We start from the raw sequence: 8,116 nt of genomic DNA on the forward strand, positions 1-8,116 counted from the left end.
TTGCATGAGTTTTTATATAACCTAGAAGATAATCACTCTTTTGTTTTAGATATTATAAACAAGTGCAGAAAGCACATTCTTCTCAAGTACACATTGAACATTTCCCCCAGATACACCACATGCTGAGACATAATCAAACCTTAACAAATATCAAAGGAATGAAATCCTACAGATTGTGTTCTTCGACTGTGGAATTAAGCCAAACATCTATCATATGTAGCTAATAATACAACCCCCAACTGCTTTCAGATTTGGTAGGACTTCTAAATAACTTATGAGTAAAATAATCACATGAGATTTAGAAAATATTTTGAACTGAATAATAATGAAAACAACAAACCAAAACTTGCAGGATCATTACAACTAAAACTTCTCAAATTTAAATCTATTGCTTCAAAAATATTCAGATCATAACTTCATTTGTTCTTGTCTAAATTCTTTTTTGATTTCCTGCATCACCAAACCTAACAAAATTAAAAGGCAGGATAAGAGAAAAACCACTTCTGAAAACAAAGATAAGGTGGAAGAACAACAATATATTTTAAACTAAGAAAAAAAAGCAAAGAAAACTGTAGCTTGACATATTTGAAAGGTTTGCATCATCTTGGTATATTATATTTGCTGTGTAAATAAGTATGTTAGAGAAGCTGATATAATTTCTTAATTTGATTCTTGTAATAAACATATATAATTTTATTTTATAAACTGTAGGATGTCAGCCAGACAGGGATTACAGGAAAATGTATGGCCTTCTTTTAGATTCCTGATTTTCAATTCTTAGTTTTTTTGTTTTTTTTTTTTTCTTTTTTTGAGACAGAGTCTCGCTCTGTCACCCAGGCTGGAGTGCAGTGGCACAACCTTGGCTCACTGCAACCTCTTCCTCACAGGTTCAAGCGATTCTCCTGCCTCAGCCTCTCAAGTAGCTGGGATTACAGTGTGCACCACCACGCCCAGCTAATTTTTGTATTTTTAGTAAAGACAGGGTTTCACCATGCTGGCCAGGCTGGTCTCAAATTCCTAACCTCTAAAAAAAAAAAAAAAGACTAAGAATTGGCTGGACAAGGTGGCTCACGCCTGTAATCACAGCACTTTGGGAGGCTGAGGCAGGTGGATCACTAGAGGTTAGGAATTTGAGACCAGCCTGGCCAGCATGGTGAAACCCTGTCTTTACTAAAAATACAAAAATTAGCTGGGCGTGGTGGTGCACGCCGTAATCCCAGCTACTTGAGAGGCTGAGGCAGGAGAATCGCTTGAACCTGTGAGGAAGAGGTTGCAGTGAGTCAAGGTTGTGCCACTGCACTCCAGCCTGGGTGACAGAGCGAGACTCTGTCTCAAAAAAGGAAAAAAAAAAACCAAAAAACTAAGAATTGAAAATCAGGAATCTAAAAGAAGGGCAATCAAATTAGGACCAAATAAAGAAAAAGCAAAGAAGTAATAAAGAGCAAAAATCTGTGAAATAGAAAAAAATTTGCAATATGGAAAATAAATCCAAACATTCATTCCTTGAAAAGGTTAAAACAATTGATAGGCCAGGCACAGTGGCTCATGCGTGTACTCCTAGCACTATGGGAGGCTGAGGTGGGAGGATCGCTTGAGCCAAGGCTAAGGCTGCAGTGAGCTGTGATCATTTCACTGTATTCAAGCTTGAGTGACAGAGTAAGACCCTGTATCCAAATAAATAAATAATTAAATACAAATTGAGAAATAGTAGTAAGACTAATTAAGAAAAACAAAGAGACAATATGAATTACCAGTATCAGGAATGAAAAAAGCAGGCCATAAAAACAGATGCTACAGATATTAAAATGATAAACAGATATTATAAAAAATGTATGCTAATAAATTTGAAAATTTGAAGGAAGTGAATCAATTCTTTGAGAAACCCAATTTACCAAAACAAACATAAGAAAAAGTACAAAATGTGGCCAGGCCCGGTGGCTCAAGCCTGTAATCCCAGCACTTGGGGAGGCCAAGGCGGGCGGATCACGAGGTCAGGAGATCGAGACCATCCTGGCTAACACGGTGAAACCCCGTCTCTACTAAAAAATACAAAAAAACTAGCCGGGCGAGGTGGCGGGCGCCTGTAGTCCCAGCTACTTGGGAGGCTGAGGCAGGAGAATGGCGTAAACCCGGGAGGCGGAGCTTGTAGTGAGCCGTACTACAGACACCGCACTCCAGTGCCACCGCACTCCAGCCTGGGCAACAGAGCGAGACTCCATCTCAAAAAAAAAAAAAAAAGAAAAAGTACAAAATGTACATATACCTACATCTATTTTAAAAACTTTAATCCATAAGTAGAAACCTTCCCTCAAAGAAAATACTAGAGGAGAAAAAAGGGAAAAATTTCTCACCTTTCAGGCCAGCATAACTTTGATATCAAAATATAACAAAGTTATTACAAAAAGGAGAAATTACAGACTAATGTCTCTAATAAATAATAGAAGAAGGCCAGGCGTGATGGCTCACACCTGTTATCGCAGCACTTTGGGAGGCTGAGGCAGGTGGGTCACCTGAGGTCAGGAGTTTGAGACCAGCCTGGCCAACATAGTGAAAGCCTGTCTCTACTTATTAAAAATATAAAAATTAGCTGGACATAGGGGCACATGTCTGTAATCCCAGCTACTTGGGAGGCTGAGGCAGGAGAATCACTTGAACCTGGGAGGCGGAGGTTGCAGTGAGCCAAGATGTCATGACTGCACTCCAGCCTGGGTGACAGAGTGAGACTCCGTCTCAAAAAAAAAATATAAAGAAAAAAAAAAAAAAAAGTTTTATCCAACTCCATTACTCAGGAAACCTCTTCAGAGCTCTCCTTGTCTGGAAGGCCCCTGACACCAACTCCAGGAGGCCAGAGCTTGGGTCTCAGTTGTACAAACTGGAGCTGGTTACTTAATCTCTTTGCGCCCGGTTTTCTTCGTCTGTAACATGAGATCTTGTTACCTAACTCACTGGCTCACAAGCTCAAAACAGAGCGAGAAGAACATTCGAACACATTGCCGGGGGAGTGTAAACTGGATGTATTTTCTGGAAAGTAATTTGGCTAGATATATTCAGAAAGATTCAATTCCTGTGAGCTAGTAATTTCATTACTAGAAATTTATTATTGGCCCATAATCAGATATACAGACAAAAATGCAAGTAAAAAGGTGTTCGTGGCACTGTTGTTTTAATAGTAATATTTTTGTAAACATCTTGCAAATCCAACAATCAGGGCATGGCCACTAAAATGATAACACATCTATTCTGATAAATGCAGCCATTACGAATTGCTGTAGCAGAATGTTTGGTAACATTGAAAAATGTCCATGACTTCATGTTAAATGAAAAGAAAAAAAGATACAGAACTCTTTGTGTGGTATGGCTCCAATTTTCTTTCATGAACTATATATGTCTATGGGCTTAGAAAAAAGACTAGTGGGAAATTTACTGAAAATCTTGTTGCTAGTGGTATAATTCTACATACATTTAAAATCGACATTTGAAATATTGTCCCAGCATTCCTCATAAGCACGTGTTGCTTTGTTAATAAGAGAAGCAAATATTTAAAAAGTAACCCAAATTAAAATTATTTGTGGGAAACTGCTTTGAAAATCACTGTGCTACACAAACGTGAGATGTAAGTGCATTTCTGGGGCTTTAGAAGCACAGATGGATTCCTGTTTAAATCAATACATTTGACTACAAGGAAGATAAATGGCTGAGTGGGTGGCCATGCTCGGTATGGCTCCTAAGTCAGGCGCTCTGCCTGCCCGCTCCGCCCCTGCAGCCCAGTAGTGAGAGTCCTGCCAGCCCTAACCCCTGTTTGTTTTTCTTCTCCCCCTGGATCCACCACCCAGCTCTCCTTCCTCTGGTAGGTATGAACAAGTCTGTCTGGTCTTGTCTGCTGAGTGAATCATGCCTCAGAAATGGGAAATGGCCTCAAGGCCAGGGCCTGTCTCCATGGAAGAGCTAGGACTAGCCTCAAATATGACATCAGCGTGAGTGCTGAGGGTTTCGCTGCAGCTTCCAGGCTAGATGGCAGGCGTGGGTGTTGTCATGTTTCTGCGCTTCTGGGCCAGGTCCTGATGGAATGCTAAAGTGATTTGACCAGACGCAGGTGAGGAGAAGGCTGCTTCTCCTGTGGTATGATTTGAGGGCATCCTTAGGTATCTCTGGTGCTGACTCACTCCCCTCCCATCCTGAACTCACCATTATAAAAACTCCTTTGCCAGGGAAGGCAACTGACAGGAGTGGACACGGAGGCTCCTGCTGAAATGCACGGGGATCGCACAGGGCAGCAACATCTCCTAATATTAGCACCGAGGCTCTGGAATCAGTCAAGCTTAGGTTTGGATCCCAACTCCACTACTGCTTGGGGACATCCCTTGGTGCCACTGACACCTGTAAATGATGACAAAAAGCACTTACATATACAAAGCAGACGCCAGGGACAATTCTAAGTGCCCTTCTATTAACTCACAACAACCTTATTAGGAAGTTACTCATAATCACGTCCATATTACAGAGGAAGAAATTGAGGCACGGGGTGGTGAATTAACTTGCTCAAGGTCTCACAGGATCAGCACTAGGATAAGTCCACACCCAGTGTGACTCCTTTGCTTTTAATGACCATGTTTGGGAATCTTATCGGTATCAGATGGGATAATAATAGAAACTATGACTTATTAGGGGCTTACTCAGTGCCAGGCACTGGACTAAATGCTATACAGGAATTTTCTCATTTGTTCATCCTAATGCATGGATGAGGCAAGAACTATTGTTAGGTGCTAACATCACCCTGGCAGGACAGCCAACTGTATACAACGCCCTATGTTAAGGGCTGGGCCTTCAGGAGATTGCTATGGCATAGTTAAAATGTGTCCATAATAACTGTGATTCATGGTACAATCATAGCTTGACAGAGCTGGAAGAAAGCTTAAAGGTCATCTGGTTCAGACTCATTTTTACTGATGACAAGAACCAGAGTGTGTGTGGGAGGGTGATGGGGAGGTTTATTCCCACAGGAGTTTTGGGAGAAGATTTAGTGAGATGATAACAACAGCCAGCACTTACTGAGTTTGGGTGCTGTGTGTGCTTGTGTATTCATCTCATTCAACCCTCCGACCAGATGAGGGTGACATTATTATTATCCCAGTTTCACAGATATGGAAACTGAGATGTTGAGAAGTTGAGCAAGTACCTTGCCCAGCGGCACACAGCTAGCAAGTGGTGGAGCGAGGATGCTGCAGACTGGATTCCAGAGCTCGGGTGCTGAACCACCATGCTCAATGCCATCCTAGTTAGAGAAGGAGGTTAAAAGGCCTGGGAAGAAGCTGGACTAGGTGGATGGGAAAGGCCTTTGGAGACTATGAAGTCTTGTACAGACACAAGTAATTACTGGAAGGAGGTAAAGGTCCCAAGAGAGGTATAAAGTGGTATAGACTTCAGGGCAAAATCAAGGAAGATGTCCAGGATGAGATGGCATTTGCTCCTGGGGTAGGAGTGAGGGCTGTCCAGAGTATGTGTGGGATGGAGGTGGGGTTTCCTCCAGCCCTTCCCCATTGGCACGGGATGGCTCAGTAAGTTAGTTAATTGGCTCCTTAGCCCAAGTGAAGTGACCAGGACCACAGAAAGCTTTGGGCACCTAAAGCTGGGGTCCTGACTGCAAAGAACATGATGGGTGGGGAGAACTGAGAGGGCACAGAAGGTTGGTAGCAGGTGGGGTCAGGGTGGCCAGACAGCCTGAGTTCAAATCCTGGTGTTCTCCCACCCTGTAGTTATGAGGCCACAGACAAGCTACTCCACAGCTCTCTGCCTTAGTTTCTTCATCTGAAGAATGGGAATGATAATAATGGTATGTACTTCAGAGGCTTGTGTAAATATAACATGCTCATCTGTGTGAAATGTTTACTGTGATGCCTGGCACAGACATTTCTGTCATTCTAAGCCCAGAATACCGATTGGTACCACTATCCAGAGAAGAATAGGGTTAGAACAAAGCAGACACACGTCTATTTCAACCTACTTTCCTGGTAAACCTAAATCTGGCAGAGATGAATGGCTTCACAAAATAACAGACTAGCCAGCCCCTCTCCTCCATCCTTGGTTTTGTTTTTGCCAATCATTAGATTTGCTTTTCAGGGAAAGACAAGGAGAGTAGGAGACAGAGGAGGCAGAGGCCAGTGGGCTGCCAGTTCTGTGAAACCAGGCTGATAGACTTGCCAGTGGTTTCTGAGTTACCACTTTTATTTCTGACATCATCCTTGTGCAGCTCTGTCAGAATTTCTGAACTCTTGTGAATCAGCCTCCACAGTCCCTTGTATACTGTGGGTTTACTCTCCATTCTTAGAGGCAGACACATTCTTGCAGAGAAAACGCAGATGGGGACAAAGTCCTTTCTTGAGCAGGTTAATGGCAAAATAGAAGGATGACTATCACGGGGGCAGGAGGGGAGTAAGAGGAAAGAGAAACCAGTATGTACTGAGGCACCCCTTCATAGGACCAGGCTTGGTGAAGAAGCTGGCATGTTCCTGTCACACCAGCCCTGCAAGGAAAGGATTTAACTCCATTGTACAGATGTAGAAACTGGCCCAGAGCCACAGCTTGTCCATAGATGTGGAAATCCCACCCAGATCTATTCAACACTAAGAGTCACCCTCTTTCTCTATAGTACGTGAAAGGGGTATAGGATTAAAACAAGTGTCTTTACTGGTGCTTGAAAAATAACATTTTTGGGTGCACTTTATCTGAGAAACTCCATTGACTCAGAGCTGCAGGCTGGGTTCACCTGACTTGGAAAAAGAACGCTCCATGGAAGGCATGGCAAATTCTGCTCATAGGCCACTATAATTCCTAGGAAGCAAAGTGCGGGGAAAGGTCAGTCCTGCCTTGTTTCCAGGTGGAAGGTTACAGTTTGTTATCATCAGCAAATCAATCTCCATCAGGATATAGCTACTTGTAGTTATGTTTTACTATTGCACATTTGCTCAGTGGCTTTCTGTCCAGGGAGGGGGAAATAGGTCAGAAGCGCAAGGAACTATTTCTGGGTCCTGGCCTTTGGGAAAGCAGCCTTGTCCTGTTTACATATCCTCTCTCCAGATTTGCACAACCTGACCACAGAAACGTCACCCTCTAAGCCCAGGTAAACAGGCAACTAAATAGTCTCCAGTCAGCCAATAGCTATTAAGAAACCAAGAAGCCTATACTAAGGAACTTTGATAAACACAGAAGAAAACAGCAGCCCAAGCCTCCTGACTTTGGGCTGCTGGAGCAAAGATGTATTCCCATCTTGGGGAGGAGGCCACACAATGCAAATTCTGAGCCCCTCTCCAGCATGACCCTTGGAGTAGTCCCCCCTTATAGTACCCATCCAGTTACACCACCAAATTGAGGTAGCGAGGGCAAGAGGAAGAAGGAAGTCTCTTATTCAGCAATGAGTCTGCATGAATCAGGTCTCCCTTAGAAAACAAAACTGGAAGAAGGGGCCTGTGTCTGAACTTTTACATCATCTTCTTCAAAAAGTTGGTTGGGAGTAGAATGTAGAATGATTCAGGAACATAATAGGGTGAAAGGTTATGAGGAGAGGGTTTTTCTAAAGAGCCAGGCAGTCTTCCAGGTCAGCTTGTGCCCAGGTAATCAAAGTGTGTTGGCAGGGGAGAGGGAGGGTGGTAGGGAGACAGAGATAGAGACATGGAGAGAGGAGACAGATGGTAGATGAGGCGCATGCTTGCTGTACGGAGCCAGAAAAGGAAGTCATCACACATCTGAATGTGTCATTGCCGAGTTCCCAGAGACCAAAAAGCCTGGGTCTGCCTGTCAAACATTGGATTTTCTTATGACCCTGAAGTCCCCAAATAAACCAGCCAGCTTCCCCCACTTCCCTATCAGCTATTTCAGAGATGCTACCAGTAGAATCTTATCTTCAGCCCTTATTGCCAATGCTGTTTTTGTTTGTGGTAAGGAGAAAAACAACTCTAGTGTTTCTGTAGGGATCTGCAATAAGTGGGTAAAGCTGAGCTGTAGAATGGAGAGAATTTGAGAAGTGACCCAAACCTCCACCAATAGCTGCAACTGAGGTGAGGCCTTTACCTCCTGGAAATGGAATGGTGGGGTTCAAATAAAATAATGTATGTGAACTTGT

This window comes from Theropithecus gelada, chromosome 7a, assembly GCF_003255815.1.
Source record: "Theropithecus gelada isolate Dixy chromosome 7a, Tgel_1.0, whole genome shotgun sequence".
Taxonomy (NCBI): Eukaryota; Metazoa; Chordata; class Mammalia; order Primates; family Cercopithecidae; genus Theropithecus; species Theropithecus gelada.